This window comes from Molothrus ater, chromosome 4, assembly GCF_012460135.2.
Source record: "Molothrus ater isolate BHLD 08-10-18 breed brown headed cowbird chromosome 4, BPBGC_Mater_1.1, whole genome shotgun sequence".
Taxonomy (NCBI): domain Eukaryota; kingdom Metazoa; phylum Chordata; class Aves; order Passeriformes; family Icteridae; genus Molothrus; species Molothrus ater.
The window spans coordinates 52,803,019-52,830,981 of NC_050481.2; positions in this window are offsets into that span (position 1 = coordinate 52,803,019).

The following is a 27,963-nucleotide window of genomic DNA, read 5'->3' on the forward strand; positions in this document are numbered from 1 at the left end:
CTTCCCAGAATGAACAACTTGTTCCAATGCATCAACACCCTCACAGTGAAGAATTTTGTCTTAATATCTAAACCTGCCCTCTTTCAGTTTAAAGTCATTATCCCTTGTGGTATCACTATATTGTCTTGTCATTTATTTTCCACCTTCTCTTTTTTTTTTGTTTAATTTTTAAAACATTGTGGGTTTCATTTTCTTACATAGCATTTTGATTCATCAAAATTATTTTAACATAAAAATTTACCTTATATTTTGTTCAGTGTTTGATGTTTTTTTCAGAAACCCACACACACAAAAACATCCAGAAACATCTTAAATTGGTTTATTTTAGCCTTTGTCTTTGGTTTAGGATAAACAGTTTTAATTAACAGATTAACTGCTTAGTGCAGGATAGCTTTCTGACTCAAAGACAAAGGCATGGTCCACTTCATCTTTTATATTTTTGACTGAAGATCAAATGTATATTTTCCTCAATACAGATAAGATTACATTGTCATAAGTAAACATAATGGAAACATTTAGGATAAGCAGTGTTATCATTGTAGGTTTTCCTTAGAGTTCAATAAAATTTAGTTAATATTTTCTATTTGCATAGTCATATACTCAGTTTCTCTTTCATAGGACAAAACTAGAAGCTAGGGATTAACATGCTGTGAAAACAAAGCAGAACTTTTATTTTTCTAACTTTATCAGTGTCCTGATATTTCAGTTATTTTACCAATAGAACTGAATAAATAAAATAGAATTTTAAGACAATTCCTTCTTGAAAAACATATCTTTTGCACAATAGAAAACACTGGATAGCAGTTTGAAATGCCAACATATTGGAGTTTTCTGCACAATAGAAAACACTGAATAGCAGTTTGAAATGCCAAAATATTGGAGTTTCTCTCCTTTCTCTTTAATTGTTTTTGAAATAGAATTTTTCACTTGAAAGAGATCACCTCCCTTGACCTACTGGCAATGCTCTTTCAAATACACCCCAGGGAACAATTGGCCCTCTTGGCCACAGGGGCACTGCTGGCTCATGTACAGCTTGTTTTCCACCAGGACCCCCAGGTCTTTTTCCACAGAGCTGCTTTCCAGAAGGTCAGCCCTCAGCCCATGCTGGCGCATGAGTTTACTCTTCCCCACATGTAGGATCTTGCATTTACCTTTGTTGAATTGCAGACACTTCTGCTCTGCCCATCTCTCCAACCTGCCCAGGTCCTTCTGAAGGGCTGCACAGCACTCAGGGGCGTCAAAGCTCCTCCCAGCTTTGTGTCATCCATGAAATTGCTGAGGAGGCATCTGGACCTTCATCCAAGTCACTGATGAGCAAATTAAACAGTACTGGGCCCTGTATAGAACCTTGGGGGACACCATTCATGACAGGCCTCCAACTAGAGCCCATGCCACTAATTATGACCCTCTGGGATCTGCCATTCAGTCAGTTCTCAATCCACCTTGCTGTCCTCTCAATCAGTCTGTATGTAAAGAGGTTTGATAGTATCTATTGTATGAACTGTTATTGTTCTTAGAAATTATTCTGATCTATAACTTTTATTTCTAATACACATTTTCGAAAATAGAAACAAGAGATTAAAGAATATGGAACTAGACTTTTCAGTGGCATTTAATAACATAAGAGGCCATGGCCACAAACCAAAATAGAAGGAATTCACTTTGAACAGGAAAAAGCACCCTTCTATTGAGAATGGTGGAAAATGTTCCCCAGAGACTCTGTGAAGTTTCCCCCTTGAAGAGAATCCTCATCCATCTCTGAGGATGGTCCACCACGAGGATATGATCCTGGGCAACCTACTCTATGTGACCTTAATTCAGCAGGGGATCTGAATAGATGACCTCTGAAATGCCTTGCAGTCAAAGTAACTGCAATTCTGTGAATTAGGGAAGAGATGTTAAATTCTATCAAGGTTTAAAAATTTTTAGGGTTAACAGTAAATATCACAGGTAGTTACTACAGCACATAGAAACTGAATTTATCATTTGTTTCCATTCAGTTTCACTTTTTCATTTTTTAAGAAAGAAATTACACAGTCTGTTAACCGGAGCACAGTAGAGTGTTGTGTTGCAAGCCTCAGAATGAAGGTAATTCTGCCTGAAGATTTTAAGTAGTCTCAGAGCTTATAGTTTTATGGCATTCCTTTTACTGTATATTGCTGTATTATGGATAAAACATATAAAAACTCTTCTTTCAGAAATGTGTCCACTGGTCATGAAAGTTATAAGGACAGTTGGATCATATTCACTGATTCTAACTGACAACTGACATGGTGATTGAAGCAACTTCTATTCTGATTAAATTGCGGGTTTGGAAAATCTCTAAAGAATTCAGAAGGGTCAGAAGCCATCAAAATAATAAGTTAAGGGACTTTAGGTTTATAAGCCCTTTTCAATGTCACCACTTTCCTTTTTAAACTGAAACTGACTGAAATAGTACCTCATTCCACTCTGGGGAACTGCAGTGGGGTCTTTTAAAACAGATTATCTAAGATAGAATTAAGCCAAATGAGGAAAATATAATATCTGAGAACCATTTACTGGTAATGAAAAGGGCAGTGCCCTACTAAAAAAGAACAGGAAAGAAAAGGAGGAAGGAAAAGGGAAAAGAGTGGGGTGGGGAGGGAGAGAGAGAGAGAGAGAGAGAGGAGACAGAGAGGAAAAGCAGGCATTGCCCCCGGAAGGTTGGGGATTGCTGTCGATGTCCAAGCGGCAGGGTGTGTGTGCACAGCTCCCGCCATGATGGGCAGACACAGGGTGGGTGAGCTCGTGGGCAGGATGTGCAGGGCCCTGGACAGGGTCATGGCAGGGATCACCATGGCAGGCTGGAAAACAGGTGGCTCAGGCAGGAATGAGGAAGGCAGGGGTGAAGCAGGTAGGGCATCAGACAGGAGCACAGGGAGGCAGGAAAGGCAATGGCTGGAGCAGGTGAGGGAGATGAAGTGGTAGGGCAGGACACAAGTCAGCAGGTGTCCAGACAGTGAGAAGGAGAGCAAGTGAGAGAGCAGGAGCAAGCAAAACCAACTCCCAGCAAGAGCAAAAGTGAAAAGCAAGCTAGAGGCTCATAGTTTGGGATGCAGTTACTTTTTATACCCCTTGGTTCCTTCCAAGGTCAGCTCGCTGACAGGAGACCATTGGCACAGTCAAATGTCCAACTTTAGTCCATTTGTGGAGACCTTTTGCCACCTGGTTGGAGAACCTTTCCAAAGGGCACAACATCCTCAGTGCTCTCCCTCTGACTGCCTATTACTTGAAACGGCTGTCAGGAGAAGCCTCCCCAGAGACACAGCTCTCCTCCATCTTCTCCAAGCTGCCTCCTGCAAGCAGCACTTGTGCAGCCTCTCCCCCACAAACCTCTGGTAATTTCAAACAATGTTGAGATAGAAATCAAGATTAAATTGGCTCCCCACAAACAGCTAAAACTAGTCCATTTTGGTTTTTGATTTTTGGTTTGGTTTGGTTTGCGATTTTTTTGTTTTGTTTTTTGTTTGTTTGGTTGGTTTGGTTTGGGTTTTTTTTCTGATTTTTCTGGTTTTTAACTGCAGGTAAACCATGAACATTGTTTTATTTTTTAAATAAAGGATTAATTTAAGTAATTTATTTTTCTATAGAATAATAAAGGTAACTTATTTTAGCTGTCATATATTGCAGCTGTCATGTATAGCTCTTACCTTTAGAAGAAACATGGTTTTCAGCTCTCAGAGATATGTTTATGACAAAATGTAATGCACTGCTGAAGCAGAATGTGTGTAAGCTGTCTTATACATCTGCTTTAACACATACTGACTCTTCCAAAATGAAGTAGGAGGGTTTAACACAGCTAGTAATCCAACACAGTAGATCCAATATTATAGATATTTACTATCAAATGTCTAAATCTTTAAGTACTCAAATAAAAGCAGGCTGATTTTGAGTACTGTTTGGTAACACTTCTTCCAAATATCTTGTGAAATATCTAGGATTCTGTGTCTCCTAGAAACCATGAAGGGATGACTAAAGACTTCATTGAAGGTTCTGCATTTATCTGAAAGTCCAACTTTTCTATGAAATTCATCTTATAATTGTTTCTGAGCATCTTTTTCTGATTGTTTTGCTGAAGTATAAGCACATAATTAAAAGTAAGTAAATAGATGGATATTGATAGTAACTTACATAAAGAAAGCTGGTGGTTTTAGAGAATATTTGATACTAGATGCCATAAGAAAACAAAATTAAAAAAAAGAGAGAAAAAAGGTATTGCTGAGAACAATTTATTGACAATTTTTTCATGATTTTTGTGTGATACCAAATTTTTTAATTTGGAGGAAAACAGAAATAACTTCTATATGTGCATGTATATTTAAGGAAGAAAAAATAATGGTAAAAATCAGACAAGAATAAGTTTATTGTTACAATATTATGTACTTGAAGTTCATACAACTTTTTAGGCTAGTCTCAGCATTTAGCTTGTTTGAAAACCCAGTTTCATAAAACATGAAATAAATGTCAATCTAAACATGTTTCATTTGATCCTTTTTGCACATATACTTTATACATTTTATCTGATTTAGCTGTAGACCACAAATCTCAGAAGTAAACACTGTCTCCCAAGTGTCTAAAGTTGCAGAGTTGTTGATTTAAAAAATTGTAATATATGCAGTTAAATATTCCTCCTTATCAATGTTTTGTCACACACAGGGTTTGTCAAAATGTCTGGAATACTCTCAAAAGTCATGCATATTTACTAAAATGAACTGGAAATTTGCAAATAAAATATATTGGTTTTTGTCTTCAGAATCCAGGGGTTTTGGGGTTTTTTTTTATTGTTTTCTTTGTTTTTTGTTTTTGGGGTTTTTTTTGTAGGGAACAAGATTTGATTTTTCCAAATAGAAGAAGGCCCACATGACCATGTAATAAAATGTTCTTGCATTCCATTCAATTTTCATTAATAAGCATGTTCATTTCTATTATATCTTAGTTGGTTTATTTAAAATGTCAATTTGAAATAATTTAATTAAAACACAATATTCCAGAAGGCTCTTTTATATACTTCTTTCTCACTGAAGAAATATCTACAATTTTGATTTTGGTTCCTGGTCATGGTAAAATTTTTTATTATTAAGGAGATCGCATGAGCCAAAGATTAGTGAAAAAATCTATTCTTCCTTACTGAAAGCTTATAACTTAACCAGTGCTCAGTCTCTAAAACCTTTGACATTATTTATATCTACAACAAAATGGCTTTGGCTTGCTTCAAATTTGAAGGCAGGGCTGCTACTTCTACTTACTAACAAACTTGGGGTCACAGCTTGAGTCATGTCTCTCCCTCTGTGTAGACATAAAAGTAGCTACCAGTCAAGTCCTAGAAAAGGTAAAAGATAATGAATGTATGAAGCTTACAGTAAGACAGGTTCACTGACATGAAAAAGCCAGTCTAACAATTCCTCTCAAAAGTCCCAAGCATACACTGTTGCTTTTAGTTTTTCTAGAATTCTGTTAACTATTTTAATTTTGCTTCCTTCTTCAAAAGGGAGGGAAAGAAATGAAGGAAAGTGGTATTAGCACTGGAACAAGGTCCAGAGGGATGAAAGCATTTTGTATGAACACCTTAGCTAAAGGAGAATAATAAAAAAAAAAAAAATAAATCAGGAGGGATAGAGGGGAATGCTATTTGCAAGTGTTTTAACCTCCTGAAGATGAGAAATGATCAGACTAACAGCTGTTGCTTCTCTGTAACTCTGATAGTCAGTCAAAAGGTTTATAAATAGTGTTAGCTCCCTTTTCAGAAGACACTTTTAAGCCAAAGTTCATTCATGCACCAATGAATGATACTGCAACTAACACAAACCATTAATGATACTGCAAATAATGCCATTTCAGAGCCTTGAAGTACTACTTGCTACAATTTCTTATAATTTTAAAATATTTTCTACATATTTATCTTTTTATTTTCTAAAAAATAATCAGAAAAGGGAATTCAAAATTTTCTGTGCATAGAGAAGACACAGGATATGTGAGGCTGAAATACAAATTGACATGTCTGATGTTAGAACAGGGAAAAGCTCAAACCTTTTGATGAGACAACTCTAAACCCACATACATCAGAAGATATGCATACTACTGTCAGTTAACTTGAAATTAGCCAAAAAAGCTGAACTCTTTCCAGTGTGCCCAGTGACAGGACCAGAGGCAATGAGAACAAACACAGACAGTTCCATCTAAAGGAAAGTCTTTTTTACTGAGTGTAACTGAGCATTGGCACAGGTTGTAGAGTGTCTATCTGAGGTGATACCCAAAAGCCATAGGATCCAAAAGCCATGGGATTCAAAAGCCATTGGATCCAAAAGCAATGAGATCTAGGTGGTCCTGCTTGAGCATGGGAGTTGCACCAGATGATCTCCAATCTCAACCGTTCTGCCATTTATCAAATTTGAATACGTTGAGCCTAACCTTCTACTTAACTATACTACATGGGTCTTAAATGTCTCAAATGGGTCTTAAAATATCACCGTTTCACCTGGAGCTTGCAAACTTGATAGTAGCCTCTATTCCAGCTCTTGCTGGTCACTGTGGGATAACTCTAGGAGCTGAAACACTGGAGCAAAAGGACATATTGAGGTGAAGCTGAGACATTTGACAACACAGAGAACAGGGAAGATCACAAACCTCCCTATAGAAAATTTTCCCAAAGGAAATCAGCTAACATACAGACATTGGATATTAGTTTTACTGTGAAGCACAGACTAGCTCCAACACAGATCATCAACTGTCCAGTGTTTCACTGGACAATTTAAATTACAAAACTTCTAAAGAGTGGACTTGAAAAAGTTTTGTGCTTGTGTACTTAACAAAAAGATTAAATGTGCATTTCATTGCCCTGCTTGCAAATTACATGCCTGTGTGGAAATCAAACTGAACAGTTAGAGTAAATTTCTAAAGTTTGATGAAGAAAACAAAAAATATTGCTTGTGTTTTACTCTTTTTTTCACTGTCCAACAAGGTAAGCAAGCTGCTTTGTCTTTTTCATGGGTAAATATTTTGATAAAACTAACAAAGGAAGAAGATAATCCATGAAGAAATGTTTGAAATGTTTTGAAATTATAATTTTCATGTACTCATGAATGCCATAACTAAAAAGGCTATGTGATTAAATTGCATGCATCTAAGAAATCTTAAAATGCCAATGTAAGTACCGGGAATATAATTTACAGATAAATTGCTGAAGAAAGCAATTTTTTTTGCCACAAATACTGCAAAAATAAATTTTCATAAATTATTTGGTTATTCAATCTAAAGGTTTACATATAAACTCATCCTATATTAAAGGTACTTTTAAGTCCACAGATGTAGACTGCATTTAGTATGACACATGATTTTATTTTAACGTTAAAAAATAAAAAGATCAAATGACCAAAGTAGTTTTCAACAGACTGGAACACGCTGATTGAAAATATGTTGTTGAAATTTCTGTGATGTCTGTGTCAGACTAAATAATTAATATAATAAAAGTCATATTGGTAATACCTGAATGTGGGAGAAAATGTTGTATGAAGTTAATGCATAGAAAAAGGTGTTAATTCTAAACTGCAAATTTTGTGAATGCTAAATAGTTTGTCTGCAATGTGCAATTGCTCACTTAAAAACTTTTGTTCATTGTTTATATTCACTATTTTGGTCTTGATTTCTTCATTTTTACATTCAGTTTGACTATCAACTATTAAAATCTTCATATAAACAGGTTTTGAAAAGTAAGCTTTTGCATAAGAGCAGACCACTGAACAACAGAAGATTTCAAAACTCAATGTCCAGGATTAGAAACCTGAAGAGAAAGCTGAAAAAGTAGAATATAATGTAAAAAATATGTAAATCTATGTAAATAAATATAATAGCCTAATGTGTACTATTTATCTGATTTGATTTGGAAGGACGGTGAGCCAGCCTGTATGAAATGAGATTGACTTTGCCAGAGATAGCCAAGTTTTGAGTCTTGTGATAAGGACTATGAAGAAAAGAGTGAGACATTCAGAAACTTACTTCTGCTATAAATACAGATAATTATTCCTAAGCTTGTCCACTTATTTGATGGGACTTTAATGCTAGGAAGGACTTTTTTAATAAAGTCCTCTACCTGCTTTTGACTGGCTGACTGCTTCTTTTCTGTGTAAATTGTTACAATTCCTCCTGTGTGCTCCCCATTTTTCTCAAGAATAATTAACTTTGGAAATAATCTAAACACAAATCTCGGAAGGAGACCTTCCACTCCATCTCTCTTTCTCTTTTGTGGGGTTGAAACCCAAAGTCTCATTTAATTTCTTTAATTGTAACTAGAAATTTGCCAAGAATACTGCAACTAAGAACATTACAGCCTAAGCAAAACATGTCTTACCTTGCACAGGAGCAAGGAGAATTGGAAATCAAATCTTTAGTTTTCATACATTATGGACATTCATGGCAATGATGAAAATATTGCTTTTTCCTGATTTTAGAATGCTATTTCCCCCAAAAATCTCTTCCTGTTGTTGGGAAGGCTTAGAGATAGTTGATGGTTTCTATTTTATTGCTCTGTATAAAACTGCTAGTTTTTTTACATTTTTTAAATTGAGAATAAAAATAAGGCTGCAAGTGATAAGGGATATAAAAGTGATAGTGTCCATCTATGGTCTCTAATACTTTGGAAAGTATCATATTAACACAGAAATCAAGAGTTAGAAAAAGGTTGCTTTAGACAACACAGAAGAATTTAAACTCAATAGTTCTATTTTGAACAGACAGTAAGGATTCCTGAGTAAAACTCCTGAGTTATGCATGCTTGTCCACTGAACATAGTGCTAAATGTCCATGAGCCAGATGTCAGTTGACTAGTACATCTGAAAGCAGATAAAGCATAATGCCATGTATGTAGCTGTAGAATGAGATTCAGTGCAGTGAAGTATTTGCCTAATTAATATTATTTCTTGGGTTGGTTAATTAGCCGCGGGGTAGAATTATATTTGACAGAGGTATGTTGCTGTGATTCTGGAATTAGTTAATTTGCTGCCTCCTACTTCACACTTTAAGCTTCACTGTAGAGAGCAACCCTGTGCTTCTTGCCATGTGATGCAAGCTACGTGCATGGCAGCTATGCTGTACTAACCTTCTTTGCAAAAGGTAAACTCTGTTTACTTATATGGTAGGTATGTTCTTCTCTGTGAAGAAAGGATCCTGGCTTCCTGGAGAAACTTTTCTACACTTTTTGGTGATCTTTGAAGACCTTTTTAATGAAGACTTTTAATCTGTATTTGGTTTGGGGTTTTTTTGGGTTTTTTTCATCCTCTGTCATTTTGGAATAATTTATAAACATTTTGCTACAGCTGAGTGAAAACAGTTCTGGTTTACCTTGATATTTGTTTAGAAGTTTTCCAGACTAGTCTGCAGGTAAGGCTGGATTAGGCCATGCCAAAACAAATAATTTATATTTTGAGACAGATTCACAGACTCTGCTAAACTATGATGGATATATAATCTGTTACCAAGGAGAAATGGTTTGGAAGCCACAATTTTAACAAGAAGTCTGCACTTAAATGAAATGAGGCTTGATTAAAAAGAGGAGACCTGGATAAGCAGCTTAACACAGGTATGAAGTGATGCAGTTTGAAAGTAGAGAAGATAGCACATTTGGACAAATGAAGGGATATGTCCACAGCCTGCATGGTAAGATAGACCCTTAAGCAACTATGACCTTAGCTGAATATATTGGACACATCAAAGTGTGGCACTGTACATCTACCAAATTGATCCTGAAAGTATCTCAGCAGGGTGTTTTTATCTTCACAGAATCATAAAATAAATTTAGGTTTGATGGAACACAGAATAATTTAGTTTGGAGTGGGGAACCCTCACTCAGGGCAGAACCAGCTTCAAAGCTGAATGCGTCTTTGAAGTTACATCCAGTTGTTCAGACCTTTGGGTGAATTTTACTCAGAGTGGTGTCAACCAAGGGACTAAATTCCTGCAATGTGGTGTAACCTCAGTACCATTGTCTCTGACCTAGGTGCATGAGCAGGAGGTATTTTTCTCTCTCTTTTGTAACAGTATGCTGTCCTTTCTTCAGGCTTTACTCTGTTTGGGTGAGAGTGAAGACAGTCCAGCACCTGTTCCTGTGATTTGATAAACAGTATGGACATTTTATTTGATAAATATGTATTTTACTGTTTTTCTTTGTTCTACAACTCCTACTAGAAAATGGATCTCTTTACTTTGAATGTCTTCTTTATCCAAAATGTCCTCACTGAGAAATTCTAGGAACAACAATATTTAGGTCTCTCTTTTGGCCAGAAAGGACCTCTCAGTTATGATGCAAACAGCATAATGTAATTTAGATTAAAATAGCTATATTCCCTGATGTATGTTAACAAGAGGAGGTATGTGAGCAAAACCAAAAAAATTACCTTAGCTCTTTAAATTTTCTGTAGATACCCAAAGTAAAAATCCAAAAAGCTTGTCTCATACTGCTGAGTGAGAGGACAGCTGGGCACAAGAACACACTATGAAGGTTGACTGCAAAATATAGTAGTGCATGAGAGAAACTTAACTATGCCATAAAAAAGGAATTATAGAACTTCTTCCCCTTGAAAATTCAACTAGGCTGTAACAAATCCTTTTTCTGCTAAAAAAGGAAAAAAAAAAAGGAAAAAGATAAAGGAAAAGAAAAAGAAAAAGAAAAAGAAAAAGAAAAAGAAAAAGAAAAAGAAAAAGAAAAAGAAAAAGAAAAAGAAAAAGAAAAAGAAAAAGAAAAAGAAAAAGAAAAAGAAAAAGAAAAAGAAAAAGAAAAAGAAAAAGAAAAAGAAAAAATAAGCCATTCAACGTCTGAGTTGTCTCAAAGAACTTGGAATACTGACAATTCACTCACTATATTTCTTCCATCAGACAAAATTCATCAATATTAGCACTGTGAGAGACAGGTAAAGGTAAGCACTATAACAGAAAAAAAAAGTAGAAATTAGGAAACAATTCTATAATAATTTTAATAATATTATTTTGATTAAGACTTTCTTTATAAGTAGGAATTTATTTCATTTCCCCCCCTTTTTTCTCTAATAAATCTGGTCTAGAAGTATTTCTTTAATTATACTAATAAGATTTTAATTTGAATTAAAATAAATGTTTGACTTTACACTTGATGTGTATTTCATTTCTGCCCATAAGTTTTTGAGTATAACATATTCAGTAATGATATTATCCTGCATAGTATACTAAGCTGAAGTAGATGAGACACATGGTGGGGTAGAGTAGGTAGAGACTTTTACAGTGCAGACATCAGTACTGTGCTTAAGAAACGGGGCCCTTATGAAGTAGAACTGGAATAAAATAACACTTTTACCAGTTTCAGCAGTTTTAAATAGATGTCTCTCCTTTAAGTGCTAATGCAAGATACTTTTTGGCTTCTGTTTGCATTGTTGGCGGAGAATGTGGTGTCATGTTTTTCCTCCCTGCATGTCAGTCTGGTCCTAGCTAAGAAGAACAGAAGGGCCTTTTGGAAAGGATTTTTAAATAAGCACATCAAAGCATATATGTTTGCCAAGAATTAGAAGTGGTTAGAGGGAATAGACGAGACAAAGGAAGAGCCTACTACCTCATTTATAATAGTTGCACTTTACACTTATGTGCTGATTACACAGTTATAGAGCATATTTAGAGACAAATATGAATGTGTGGTTGTGTCTGTGATGATGAAAGCTGTGGAGGCTGTATGCTACTTATAAATGACAACTGAAACAAGCAGATCACAGGAGGTCAGACACTCACAATTCTAAAAGATTCTTCATGCTTTCTGTGGCACACTTCCACTAAGGGAAAGAAAGAACTTTTTTTCCCTCTTCAGACTTTCTTTTTTTTTGGGTGGGGGAGAAGGAGGGTGTGTATAAGGCAAGTGGGCATTATTAAAATTTAAGCTTTTTGGTTAATTTTCAGCAGAATACATTGAGTGCTGGTAGCTTGCTGTGCAGCTGCAGAGCAAGCTGCGGGTTGAGCTCTGGGTGGGAGCCTGAGGCAAGAGACTGAGAGCATAACAAAGGGCACAGGGACCTGTGACACCTCACCAGGGGACTGGACACTCAGGGATATGTCAGGAACTGAGGACTTAGCTAGAAGACTATCACAATTTAGACTGTGAGGGTATAAAAGCCCAGGGTTTCCTTTGTTTGGGGACTCTCCTTGGAGGCACCCAGTTCAAGCTATTACTCTGTTCTTGCACCATGATTAAATTTGCTTAAGCATCCAGACAACTGAGACTCTGCTGTGGGAAACCTAGGGTTGATGTTGTAAGGAAGATTTGTGTGTGAGTCTGCCTGCATGTGAGTGGTATGTGCAGGAGTCAAGTGGAGCAGCTGTTGGCTCATTGGAGCCACTTGCTGAAAAAGGACCTCAGTCCCAACTCAGGTGGTGCAAGTGTGACAGTCACAGTGGCTCCTGGATGGTCAGACAGGAGAGTTTATGAATAAATTGATCCTAGAATCTTGACCATAGTGAGAAAAACTTATTAATAGCTACTATGGACTTTTTGGTGCATCTGAGTGTTAGCTCTTTTCATATAATTTTTCTTTATTTTCCTGCCAGCAATGGCTTGGGCAGGGGCAAATACAAGATGTATGTATCTTTTCCTGCATCTCTTGCCATTGAGCTCAATGGCATATTTCTTCCAGGAAAGAATGCACTTATCATCTTAAAGGCTGGCCCTAACTTTATTGACATTTTGTAATTGCAGTAACTGGAGGAGTCCAAATTTGCCTATATGGAGTTCAAAGAAGGTCAGAATGTGAATGTATGATGTACAGGCAGGTTGTCTTTTTTGTTGTTGTGTTGCTGGGTCATATTTCTCTTTTTCTGTGTGGAGGTGGAAAAGTGAAAGTGGCTCTTTAGAAATCAGAAATTTTGTCACTTTACCTTCTTGCCCACACACAAATTGCAGTACAATAGAGTTAAAAAGCAAAGAAGCGGACAAACAATAAATGAGTAGGTAGAAGAGGAAAAAACATGTAATGGGGAGAGTGGGATAGAAATCAGGAGAAAATTATGGGTGGCAAAGTATTTTCACAGCTTAAATAGCCTTTTAAATAAAGAGAAATAAAATTTAGAGTATTGAGAAATGTGAAAAAAATGATGCACAGGACAGCCACAAGAATTGCACCATTTGCCCAAAGCATTCTTCAAGCCCTTTCTGAGCTCTGTCAGGCTTGGTGCTGTGACCACTTCCCTGGGGAGCCTGTTTCAGTGCCCAACCACCTTGGTTTTGGGCACTGTTTCAGTGCCCAAAACGCTTCCTTAATATTGAACATAAATCTCCTCTGACACAGCTTCATCCCATTCCCTTGGGTCCTGTCACTGGGCATGAGAGAGAAGAGATCAGTGTCTCCTCTCTGCTTCCTCTTGAGAGGAAATTGTAGACTGCAATGAGGCTTCCCATCAGCCTCTTCTTCCCCAGGCTGCACAGACCAAGTGACTTTAGCCACTCTACATACAACTTCTCCTCAAGACCCCTCATCGTCTTCGTAGGCCTCTTTTGACACTCTGTAAGAGATGTATATCTTTCTTATACTGTGATGCCCAAAATTGTAGACAATATTCAATACTCTGCCCTAGTGCAGAGCAGAGTGGGACAATCCCCACCCTTGCCCAGCTGGTGATGCTGTGCCTGATGTAACCCAGGGTACTGTTGACTCTTGGCTGACTCATATTTGAATTGACCTCAACCAGGATCTCCAGGTGCCTTTCCACTGCATTTATTTCCAGCCTATCACTCCCTAGTGCTTGTTCTAGATGCAGAATCTGGCACTTCACTTCCTTTAACATGAAATTGGTGATTGCCCAGCCCTCTAATTAGTCAAATCTCTTTGGCATCTCTCTAGGGCATCTCTATCTCTGAGGAAATCAGCAGCTCCTCTCATATTGGTATAATCAGCAAACTTAGTAACCCTTCCACTCCTATATCCAAGCCATTTATGAAGGTGTTGAACAGCACAAAGCCTAAGATGAAGCCCTGCAGAACCCCACTAGTGACAGGCCACCAGCCTGATGTCACCCCATTGACTATGATCCTTTGTGCCTGACCCATGAGCCAGCTGCTCACCCATCACATGATGTGCTTATCCAGCCGTGTGCTGGACATTTTATCCAGAAGGATACTTGAGAGACAGTATCAAAAGCTTTATTGAAATCCAGAAACTGCATCAATTGCCTTCCCCAGATCAACTAGGTGGGTTACCTTGTCATAAAAAGGAATTTAGATTTGAGAAGCAGAGTTTTCTGCTCATGAAGCCATGCTGGCTGTAACCAATGACTGTATTGTCCTTCAGGTGTTTTTCAATACCTCCTAGAATAATCTTCTCCATAACTTTACCAGGCACTGAAGTGAGATTGAGGAGTCTGTACATTCCAAAGTCATCTTTCTTGCCCATCCTGAAAACTGGGACTATAGTAGCTAGCTTCCTGTTAACTAAGACCTCTGCAGATTCCCAAGACCACTTAAAAATCATCAAGAGAGGCTTTGCAACAACATCATCTAGTTCTTTCAGTACTCTTGGATGAATCCCATCAGACTCCATAAATTTATAGGGATCCAGCTTGAAAAGCAGATCTGTCACAACTTCTGAGTGAACTGTCAGTTTATCATTATGACAGCCATGGTTCCCTGGTTTAGAGCACTGGCATACTCTTCACCTGTTATCAATGCTGAAGACAGAGGTAAAGAATGTGTTAAACCTCTCTGCTTCATCTGCGTTCCTGTATGTGAGGTGACCATCCTGATCCTGACACAGGCCCATGTAATTTCTGCACTGCTTTTTGCTATTAACTTATTTTAAATAAACTCCTTTTATTGTCCCCCACAGTTCTGGCCAACTTCAACTCCACATGAATTTTCTCCCTACCATGGCAAACTGCATCTTCGTATTGCTTCCACTGGGCATACACCTTCTTTTTTTTTGTCTTGTCTCCAAAGGAACATTTCTGCAAAGACAAGTTGGTCTTCTACCTCAGCTACTTGACTTCTGACATTTAGGAATTGCCTGCTCCTGTGCTTTATGAGATGGTGCTTAAAACATGACCAGCACTTGAGGCCCCAGCACATTCAAATGCGTTTTACCAGGGGACCTTGCTCACTAGCTCCCTGAGCTGCCTGAAGTCTCCTCATGTGCAGGGTTGAAGTTTTGCTAGCACTTTTCCTCCTGATAACAGAGTCTTCAATCCTGACTGCTTTGTGACCACTGTAGCCAAGATGGCCACCAGTTCACCCATGAGACTCTCTCTGTTATCATGCAGTGAATCAAGGAGGACATCTTTCTCAGTCAACTCCCCTACTACCTGCACCATGAAGTTATCATCCAGGTGTTTTAGGAGTCTTCTGGATCTGTTGTTCCAGCTGCATGGCATTCCCAGTTAACATCTAGCAAGTGAAGTCTTCTATAAGGACAAGGGTAGTTGATTTGGAGATCTCCCAATGTTCCTTGAAGAATGATTTATCAGTGTCTTCATCCTGGCTAGGTAGTCCATAGTTAACTCCCATAATGACATCTGCATTATTTGTTTGTCCCCTAATCCTTACCCAAAGACACTCAACCATGCCATCACCAAATGTAAGCAACATTCCTGGCCCTCCACGGTGCACAATACCAACTCCTGACCTTGTCTGCACTGTCTATCCATCCTGAAGAGGCTGTAACATGTCCAACATGGCACATCAGCCACAGGACTCACCCCACCAGGTTTAACTTATGCCACTGATGTCGAATCTCTAGGACTGGTATAAAGCTTTGAAGTCACTGTTGGTTCCTCATGCTCCGTGCATTGGTGTGGAAACATTTCAGGTGTGGTTTATTGTAGCTGACACCTCATGGGGCAGATTGAGGGATCCCACTAGTGCTCAGTTCTTCAATTCTTGCTGTAGCATTATTTATCACTTGCAAGCCTGATTTTTGTCCCTTTCTCCCTTCCAGGTCCTGAATATCTGGTAGCTTAGCCATGGACACTGGGGTAAAAGGAAGTGAAAAAGGTAGGAAACATGACCTTGTACTTATAAGAGTTGCTGTGCATCCTGAAGAGCATTCTACTGCAAAAATGAAACCAGATAATTTTCTCTCTCCCTTGCTGACACACTCAGGTGTTGATTTTCCTTTCAGTGTGAATGTTTCTCTGAGACCTGCAACTGTGATTCCATGCATGCTTTGAATTCAGGCACGGCCTATGCATTGCATAGCTTCTGGTTAAGGGTTTCTGGAGCTCAGAAAAAGGCAGAACAGTATGTTTCTCCTAAAGGACACATTTCACAGATACAATCAGAGTATGCTGAGCAGATGGTGCTTAACATGTGCTTTCAGGAAATCCATGCTTAGGAGTAGCGGTCTGTGATACAGGACTGAATGTCAGCTAGAAACGAGTGCATTAGGTAAGCTCTGAGAGCCTATATTTAGTTTTATCTAAAAGGAATGAACTTTTATCTAAAAGGAATTCAGTTTCTACCCTCTGAGACTGTTTCACAATGTGTATCAAAGTGTGGTAGGTAAGTAAATTTTGAAGCTTTCCTTCAAAAATACAAGGGCTGAACTAAAATTTTTAATATAAAGGCAACTTCACTTTCCAAGTAATAATTTCTAATGATCATTCTTTCATTCTGAGCACAAATTCTAGGTTTTAGATCCCAAATGCACCCACAGCCCTATGTTGAGAGCCTACATTTCAGTAGGAGGATCAGAGGAAGATTGGATTTCACAAATGTGCTTAGTATTTAGGGAATGAACTATTAGAATTTTCCCATTCAAATTCTTTAATTTTGTTTCCACAAGAAATGTTTTAAAGGAATCTAAAAAACTAGCACTGAAATTTTATTTCTTTTTGAGATCCACTACAGGAAAAAAAATGACAACACCTAATTTAAAGACCCTTAAAATCTTTTCTTGGATCACATCCTCAGGGGAAAAAAAGCAACTCATGCTTATTGGTAAAATGGTGAAAAATAATATATGTTCCACAATTCTGATATTAAGTAGCATAAAGCTATTTCCAGATATGTTTTCAGTATTTTATTGAATGGAGCAGTACAATCATTCTGTTAAGCATGGTCACAGACACTGAAATAACCATAAAGACTCTCACCCATTTCTGTGGACTTCCATTCAGAACTGATGTTACTTAATGCTATTATTTCTACATTGGGAAAAAATGCCTAGAGAGCATGACTTTGTTCTGGCAAGAGCTTTTTACCTAAGAGTTTATAGTCTTAATAGGCAAGACAAAAAATAGAAGGTACCAAGAGTTAAGAAAGCTTTGTAAAATAATGTGGCAAGTTAATGGCAAAGCAAGAAATAAAAAACATAGATTCTGTGTCTTAAAGTCTTTATCCTACTCACTAGAGAAATGACATCAATGAATAGCTTGTTGCACTGATAGAAGGTGAACAAAGCAGTGTAGATTAAGAGATGATTTCCTGTTGCTGATGGATGTTCTCTTGAATAAATTTATGAAATCTGTGACAAGATTAAGATGACCTGGATTAAGACTATAAACTATATGGAAGAATGTGATAATTTAAATGCCATAAGAATTCTAACATGTTATGCTGCAGCATGTCAGTTACATTATTTAGAAATACATTGAAGGAGAAAAAACATGTTTAAAGGAAAAGAGTGATCATGCAAATTATAAACTTACAGACCACCACACCCATGTTCCTTCCAAACAAAAAAATACAGAAAATTGGGGCTTACTATTGAATCGCAGTTTGAAAATCTGTGATATTCAGTTCTATGAAATCAGTTCAGACAGTTTTTATAGCTAGTTCATCACATGAATCATTCTCTGACTTTCAAAGAGATGCAGCTGCCAACCTGTAAAATAACTCTGACCCCAGACATTCAGACACTTCTATGCAAAAATTCCTAACCCTGGAGACACACAATAAAAAATGCTATGTCTTGTCTAATTAAAACAGAAAGGTCAAACTTACATCTGTTTACTTTCACACTTGGGCCAACCTCATAAGCAGAATTAGGCCTATCAGTTTCTCTACTGAAGTGTTTTCCTTGACAATCCTGGCAGTTGAAGATAATGCCTTTGTCTGCCTCTAACTGTATTTAGCCAGCCTCACCTTCCTTTATGCATTCGTTTCCTTGTTTTCTTAGAATTGGGCAAACTTCTCACTCTGTATCCCTGTACTCAGCTCTTACAGCATGTAAGGTTCTGACTCAGTAGTTAGCGTGGCTAGCTAGGGCAGTCACAGCATAGTTTTGTGAGACCTGAGAACAAAACTGTCAGAACAGCATAAAGAGTTGTCTGATTTTCCTGGCTATTTTTAACCTGGACACTCTGTAAGAAGGCAGATGGATAGGAAATAGTGTTCTGTTCTATTCTGTTCTGTGAAAAAACATAGCTCTTCACAACCATCCAGGTCATACCATACTTTGCTCACAAAATCTAAATGTTTTGCTATATATATAATTAATATATTTATCTATGTGTTTTGGTTTGGTTTTTTTTGTTTGTTTGGTTGTTTTTTTTTCATAAGGACCACTAGAGCAATCCCTTCTTTCAGGAATTCTAATGAAATTGTAGGTATACTGGGAGCATATCTAATGAGAAAATTAAGGCATTTGCAGGTTTGTGACTGTTACCCAGTGAAGGAAAACTGAAAATCAGGTAATAGGATAATTTTCTTATTTTTATAAAAAACATACAGTGTTTGTATAGGAACTATAATGTACAATAGAATGCTAAGATGATGCTGCCAAGCAATTCAGATATTTCTCGGTCTGGACTTGCACCTTTACAGAAAACACTTTGGTTCCATCACAGTGTAATACCTGCCTTGGTAATGCCTCATTTTGTGATGATGATGTAGGAAAGTACTGTGGGGGTATGGAATCCCCTCCTGTAGTTATAGGAAAATTGTCTTCTCAATGAGAAAAATCTGTTTGCACAGAACAAAATGTCAGTGATGCTATTAACAGAAAAACAAGCCCATATATTCTAAAATATCCATGGAAAAATATTATTTTATATATGAATTATTTTACTTAAATAAAAAAAAGACACTGTGGATCAGAACATCGGAATGTTTTAAGAGTCACAATGCTTGCTTATTGATACAGGCCTGTAAAGGTTTTCTAGGTGTTGTTACATTATACATGAGTGTCTGTGAATATTTTCAGAGAACACCTCTTGTGAATTGTGATTAGTTAACACAGGTCTTCAAAAACTGAGAGCATTTATTTTTATAACCCTCTAAATTATGACAACTTGAAAACTGAGTGGTCACCTGATATGAATTTTCATGAAGCTGCATATGTGTTTTACTTGGAGATACAATTATTTACCTGTACAACTGACTAACACAATGTATTAGAAAAAAAGCTTTTTCCAGAAATTATTTATTTTCAGATGAAAAAGGCAATTGATGAGAATGAACTCATATATAATGATCTTAAGGCATTTCACACAGGAAAACACACATAAGTGAAAATCTTAATTTATTCCCACAAGCTATACCCCCTGCCAACATAATCTCATAATGGCTGTATAGCGTGAGTAGGATTTCACTCTGCAAACCCTAATTTCTGTGTTCATTCAGAAGCTAAGTTGTCAAGTGATTCCAAACATTTAAACTTTCTTGAGACTCAAGCGACATCACTGGTGTCAGTAAATATATTCTACACATATAAATATACCTCCACCTCTTCAAGGAGATAGTCAGTGAGATTTCCTGTGAAACCATCCTCAGGAACAAGAGAGCAGAACAAACCTAGCAGATCTTTAAGGAAGTCCATGGAGTGCAAGAGCTGGCAATTCCCAGGAGCAAGAAATTAGGCAAAGAAGTTGAGACTGGTATGTTTGAATAGGGATCTGCTGGTCAAACCAAAGGGAAAGAAGCAAATGCTTGAAAGGCATTCCACCAGTGGAAACAAGGACAGGTGGCCTGGAACTGTGTAGAGAAGTTTGCTTATATAGGAGTGGGGAAAGGAAGGCCAAGGCAAAATTGGAACTGAACCTGGCAAGGGATGCAAAGAATGAAAAGGGCTTCTACAGGTATGCTAGTCAAAGAAGGTGCACCTGCCTACTCCCCCTCATGAGCCCTGTTTGCTAGAATAGGAAAAGCTAGAACATCATTTGTACAGAGTAGGTTCTTTCAATACAATCACTAAAACCAACCTCAGATGGTAAAACAAATGTGGTCTGCCTCTCCTTTCTGTTTGTTCACCTGGATTTGCAAATGGCAGTGAGTTTAGCCCTGGAAGGAGGAGTTCTATTGTAGGAATTTTGTATTTCAAAGACAGAAATAAAGAAAAAAAGTAGTCCTGGTCTGTTTCATTTACCAAAATGTTGTCATCTTGTTTCAAAAGTTCCATACATTCTTGCTGATTTCTCTCCTTGCAATACTGACTCCTTCTTCCTCACAGCACAGCCAACAAACTCCATCTCTCTTTTCACCCAACTAACCCACTCTTTTGTGGCACTTGTCTTCTTATTGGACCCAGCTGTGACCTACTAAGGGCAGGCCTGTTCCTAATCGTTGGTAATTAGTACAGCTGCAACTCCTCAGGTGTGAGACTATCCTCTGCACTATTTTCTTACATTCTATTCCTCCACACCAAAACACAGAGCACAGCATGACATCTTAATACTCTTTATCTTATACTCTAGTATAGCAATTCCAGTGGCTAGTAGTAGGAAAACATGAAACAATACATCCTCTTGACTTTATTCAAAATCTTTTTATAGACCATATGGGTTTAGATGAAGGTAGAAAGCACTGGAGACATTGGTCATTAATGAGCTACCACAAACTGATGGTGGTTTGCATCAGGCTGTGTACAGCACCTGGCATGCAGAAGTCAAGCTGCAGCAAAGACTGAAGAGGTTTTTTTAACTTATGTGGAATAAGGAAACACTGCTTTGGTGCTGAGCCAAAGTCTGTTAAAAGTGGGGGTGGGCAGTGGGGTACTGGTCCCTGGGCAAGGTGGGGGGCAGCTCCATGGAGGGCTGGGCAGGGATAGTCAGAGTTGGCAGTCCTCAGGACCATGACATTTCTTCATGGAAAAGGGCTTAGGAGGATAGCAACAAGTCATCAACACCCCTGATCCCACCTCTTCGGCAAAATGAATATGTTATTGAAGGGAATTCTTACATTCTCTTTACACTTAATCTGCCAGGTCTATTTTTGTACATTTTCTAATACTGTCAGCTTCCTTGCTCTTTATTCATTAAACTGACAGTATAGTACTTGAATACGTTATGTCCAAGTTTTATTGTGTATGTTAAATCCTTTCTATATAGAACTACTTCTTTTCCTCTCTTTGATCAGCTTTGACCACTTTTTTCTTTCAGTGATCAATTTTAGTTACTTACCACTTTTTATATCCCTTTAATGACCAGTTGCTGACCACTGGTGATTGTTATTTCGCTATCCCTGGTGCCTCCCTTATATTTCTTCAGCTGCATTTTTAGCCTTTCTGATCACATTTTGCAATTGTACTTCTTAACAGTTGTTAACTTGCTAGTGACTGTTTTTCTTCAACAGCCTTTGAACTGTGGATTTCTTTTAAACATAACTATTTTTTTATTAGCACAATGTAGTGACATGTACATCCTTGTCTTAGGGTCATCGATTGTTCACTTTACAAAACGATAACCCATTAGAAGAGATGTATAGATTTAATGCCTTGATAACTACTTGTTATTAACATCTATTTTTAATAGCAGTATAATTGTTGTGTTATTCAGTGTGTTTTAAAATAATAAATAATGATGGTTATATTTTTTAAAAATATCTAAATTAAACTTTAATTTTGAATGGGAAAAAATCCAGTTCACTATAAATACTGCTGAGCATAATGAATTTTACTAGATCTATGGATTATTTTAAGCAGGGCAAGCAATATTCTATAGACCACTTTAGAGAACATCTGCTATAGAAGAAGAAATGTCTTATTTTTATTATATTCCTGCTTCCCAGGATTTCCATATTTAGGCCCATACTGCTTTCCAGAATGACAAGTATCTTGGGAAAAATGATAGACATATTTAACAAGGATGTTCTGCAATATCCACTGATGTCACTAGAAAGGCTGTCCCTGGGCATTGGATCAGTCACAGACCTCATTGTATATATGCTGCAAAGGTTGGAAGAAAAAAAGCAAAGTAGAATAAACAGATGAGGAAAATGCCAAGAATAAGTACAGGTGGTGTGTAGACAGCTAGGGTTCAAGCTTACACTGTTTGGCTCAGTAAACATTCAATTCAGATTGAAAAAACTACAGTAGAAGAGAGTGAGCCAGAATAAAATTACCCTAGAGCACATAAGTGACTGGACGATGTGAAAATTTGTCAGCCTGAATATATTTCCTTGAAGGAAGACAATGAAAACTACCCTCGTAGTTGCAGAATGAATAGAATCTTACAGCATGTAAGGAAGAATATTATGTAAAGCAACATTATTTTTTAAAAAGCCAGCCTGCTGAAATTATGAACAAAAATGAATGCTAAATTGTGCTGGGATCCCCATGCAATTCCATGCACATCACATAAAAATAAAATAATTCATCCTGAGTAATGTTAGTACTGAACAAAGAGCAACAAAATCATTTTAAATAATAATTAGCCTGATGCTGTAGCAAGCTCCTTTAGTATTTTGTTAAATTGAGTAGTAAGTTTATACTCCATTTGCCAAATGCACTTTACAAACTAAGAATATTATTGTCTTCTAGAATACACATATTAATGTAGCCTGACTTAGCCTGCACACAGCACAGCACATACAGCTATGCCTCTTCTCTTAGTGCTTTAAATTTTTTGCTACTTTTATTTAAAGGGCCAGTAAGTTACTTGGTCTATTGCCAACATCTGTGAGGGTAATGAGGAACTGTAGAATTAAACTAATATAAAATGGTCTGAAAATTGTAAGTGGACATTTCAGTGATAGCAGGGCACCTGACTTCAAAGCTCCTAGTTTGAATCTGTTCATCCTTTCATTGACATATAGATTAATCCAATATGCCTACTTGCACTTTGTGAAACCTAATTTGTTGTAGAAGGCATTCACTTTCTGCTGAGCACAGCAAAGTAGGCAAAAACGTCCTTTAAACTTCTTCTTTTCACTTGTACCCCTGGAAATTCTTTGTTTTGTTTTTTATTTCCCTTGTGTTACTGTTCCTGTTTCTAAGTATTTATTTCTACAATTCAGAAGCACTGTAAGTGGATAGCCTTTTATTCTTTAGAAAGTCACTTTTTTGGGGTGCTGAGCATCACTGTGGGACACCATGGTTTTTGTAAAATTTGCGTGTAATAGCTTTGAGGTTTAGAGGGAATAAGAGAGCTGGGGGCTTCAGGTCAGAGCTCAGAGTAAATTCATTAATTCCTTTTTTAACTGGAAGTACCTAAAAAATTAATGAACTGGGCTTCCTGAGCTCAGTTCACTATACATTGCAGTAAACAATTTTTATTTTTTTTTGTCAAGGATTACTTGCGGCTTTACATATTTAATCTGTAGACAAAAATGTGGAGAGAAAAAAAGGAATAACATTAAGGGAATAACTTATCTCACATATTGTGCTACGTGTCACAATTGCTGCTGTTCTAGAAAGAGATCATCCTAGTACCCTGACACTGCAGTCAATACAAGTATTGATAACAGCAGCTGTACTCACATATACACATATAGCTAAGCACTGGAGTCTACCCAGAGTGTTATGACTGGACACAAATCAATGCTGGAATACAGCTATGCAGAAAGCATCCCACACTGGCATTTTGGGGGTAGGTTCGTAGAATATCTTCAGTTAATTACCCATTCTTTCATCTTCTACAAGGCAATAATATATACATATATACATATATGAGCACCAGCTGCTGTGGCAAGCACAGCAGTGTCCTAGGAGGAGCTTAGCCAACACACATGTATTGAGTCTATGCTGTTTTCATTACACAAGGAAAAGATAAAAAATGATTTGACAAACAATATAGCCACATCCATGAAGTTCTGCAGCCAAGCCTTATTAACTTCAGGGTGACATTTTGCTGTGTTAATCTATTGGCTTAGGTTAGTGGCCGTTTCGTGACTTTTATGCCATGGTCCACTGAGCAATGCAGACATAACCAAAGATAGAAAAATATAATAAAACTTGTACTGAACACAAATGATTATTTAAATAATTAAATAGAGGTTCTCAAACACTAAGTGCATTTCAGTCCTATAGTTCTAGAGTGAATATAGCCAGTACTGTCTTATGTATTTAATGGTACTGTGCAATGGAAAATCTACTAAAATGAAAAGTTGACTTCAGGCTATTTGGCCAACAATGTAGGGGAAAATCTTATCAGTACCAGTAAAAAAAAAAACCAAAAAACAAACTCAAATTTTGAAAGAATGTATCATTTCTACTTTTTTAACAATTGCTCCATCCAAGTCTCTAGTCTCTTAATGGTAGTAGTCCATAACAGGGATTATTACAGATGACAAGAAGTCCTCTTTGAAAGACATATGTGATCTTATACGAGAAAACCCATGGTCACTCCCACTATTTTTGAAGAATAAGTGTGAACCCAAGTTGGTAATTCCTTCAGACCTACGTAATAGCCATATTATCTGGGGGAAAAAAGTCAAATGCAGATTCCAGAGTGGACCAAGAGACCTACAACTCAACCTGAATCTGGTCTTCCTTAAGAATAAATGTTACATAGTAAGCACAATCAAGAAATAAGAACTGGAATTGAGTAACTGGAAAGTGTAAGACCACTCATTGACAGCAATAATACAGATAACATTTTCTTCTGTCAATGTCTGAAATTGGAGGATGAGAAGACAGAATAATTCTTTCTGAAAGAAGTGTGTGCATGAGAGGGAAGAAATATGGGAATTTAATCTTGTTCCTGCAATGTCAACAGATAGATCTAAGCACAGTATTTAATTAGTTTAGATGTATATGGTTTTGTTATTCATTGCCCATTTGAAGAATGCATATCTGAGACAAATTTAGTGCCAGGCATAGTATCTTTTGGCTTTTAAATAGCATCTTAATATGTGGTGGTTTTGTCCGGCATAGAGTTAAATTTCTTCATAGTAGTTAATACAGGGCTGTGTTTTGGATTTGTGATGAAAACAGTGTTGATAACACAGGGATATTTTTTGTTTTTCTTGTGCAGTGCTGACAAAGATTTGAGGCCTTTTCTGCTTCTCACGCTGCCCCATCATGAGGAGGCTGGGAGTCCACAAGGAGTTGGGAGGCAGCACAGCTGGAGCAGCTGAGGTTCAATGATCAAAGGGCTATTCTGTACCACATGGACTAATGAACAGCATATTCAGTATTCAATGCACCTCAAGTACGGTGTTGCACCTCAAGTACTGTATCTAGTTCTGGGCCTCTCACTACAATAAAGTTATTGAGGTGCTGGAGTGAGTCCAAAGAAGGAGGATGAATCTGGTAAAGGGTCTGGAGCACAAGTCAGAAGCAGTTTGCCTGGAAAGTCATCAAAGAGCAGCACACCTTATGAGCATGACTTTGACATCTAGAAGAACTCTGATTTCTCGATGCCTGCATTCCTCAATTTTAACCACCAGCCTTAATGGATTCAATGAGTTTCCCATTTGAAGAGGGAATAATTTTAAGCTCTAATGCACAGAAATTTCTATCTTCAGTAAATGGTGTTGCTGTGTCATACAACAATACAATATATAGTATTGCACTATCATATTATTTTCTGAGTTCACTTAATGGAGATTATTTTGAATTTTAATTCCAGGAATAAGCAAACGTCCAATCATGGCTGATAGTAAATTAAGACAGAAATTTTCTAAATACAAATTGATAGTTCAAACCTGAAGAAATTAATCTCCTTATCAGGTTAGTCAGAAGAAAAATAAAAAACAATTTATAAAATTGTGAACATTTTCAACATCCTTTTTTGTCAGTTTGCTTTAGAATATGGTTTCATTTGTACATATTTTGCAGTTTGGACTTTGTTGTAATGAAATAAGTTTTTCTTCCACTTAGCAAATGAAAAATTAAAAAATCAATGTCTTGCCATTTCCATTATTGCTGAGATAGGATCTTGAAAATGTCATGCTTATTTCAAAATTCAGCCATTCTATTCCTGATCATTCTTGATTTTCACTATAGCTAGCTAATGACTTTCTCCTATTTCTATCACCATAAAAAGGAAACTCACGGCTTCAAACCAAGCAAAATATCCAATAAAAATACACAGTCACTAGTAGAAAAAAGAATAATTTGTGAGGTTTTTTTCTGTATTTGTAGTCCTCTAAAGAATTCTGCAAATTTTCTTTATACTTCCCTTTTGCATCTTTAAAATCAAGATGATAACAGAAATTAAACAAAGTTGTGAATAATTTTTGTTGTTTGGTTAGCTGAGCTAAAGCACTTTGCTGAATATTCAAATACATATAGCAGCAAGAGCTTTTGATAGCAATGCAATTCAATTTGTTTGGAAGCCACTACTATTAAATGTTCCTGCAAAGCCAAAGTTGCCAATTGTTCTTGAAGCTGTCATGGAGGACTAGGTGGCTCTTAATGGCAGACCTCTGCTAATAAGGAAGAAATTCTTTTTAGTTAAATAGCATTCTCTTTAGAAGTTCATTTTTTAAACTACTAATAAAGACAGATGTAAGAGACAGGAAATATCCAATACAAAATTTCTTGTAACAACTGTCTTTCAGTCTTAAATATCTCCCTGACTTTATCTGCTTCATCAATGCTTTCTGTTATTTTTTTAAGTTCTACGCTTTGAAAAGAATTCATTGAATGAATATATGTTATTTTCACTATTTTATCATATTAAAGTTTGGATGTTCCAGCTGAGATTAAGGATCTGTTGTACTCTAGTGCCTATTGTGCAGATATGTAAAAGACCTCGTGCACAGCTTCTGTAATGTAAAATGAAGACAAAGGAAAAATAGAAGCTGATTCTTCCTCTTGTAAATTAGGAACAAAAATCAATGTCTTTCTGAATGTCATATATGAAAGTTTTTTGAAGAAATGCAAGTAGACTATAATCTTCTGAGGAAAGCTGATCAAAATGCAAGGTTTCCAAATTTCAGCTGTAAAGCATGCAAATATATAATACTAGATAAGTATTGACATTTCATTATGTGACACTACTTCTATATATAGAGTTTTTCTTAATTGAAATATATTTTAAATATATTTTAATTATATTATATTTAATTATATAATATTTAAAATCTAATATACAATATATATAAGTATATATGTATATAATATTTAAAATATATTTAAATATAAATTTAAATATATTTTAAATATAATACACAAAAATATTTTGTGTCTCAGCTGTCTACCCGTCATGAATATTTCAAAAATATTATTTTCACTGAACATCAATTCAGGGTTTGTAGTTACAAAATCTCATCAGAGTCATTAATCTTTTAAAGCCATCCCAGGCCTACTGGTTTTTGTGACTGTACAACTTCACAAGAAGAAGGAGACATATGCCATACTTCCAACCAGCCCTAGTTGGCTAGGAGTGATGAATTTTGGGTTCTAAAGACTACTTAAACCACTTAGTTTCCCCAAAGAAGACCTCACTGTCCCAGAATTATGGACCCCAGAGTCCTGGCAAGTTCCAAAGGACATAAAATTGAGATAACTCAAATATTAGGGGCTTTTTTTGTTTGTTTGTTTCTTTGTTTTTCCTCTAACCTCAAGAAAGCATTTCATTTTATATACTCTCACACACTACCTGTGACAATACAACAGATAATTTGGGAATGAAAATAAAAGACTATGGCTTTTTTGAACTTTTCTCTGGAATATGTTACCAGCATACAACCAGCTAAGCATACCATCACATATGATGTTGAACTGCTAAAATTGTTACAGTCCTAGCTCGTTCAAATTATATTCAATCAGTTTGTCAAGACTGTGATATCAGTGCAAGTAAGGCTAGTAAAATAAATTATGTGCTTTAATTTTCATCCCTTACCATGTC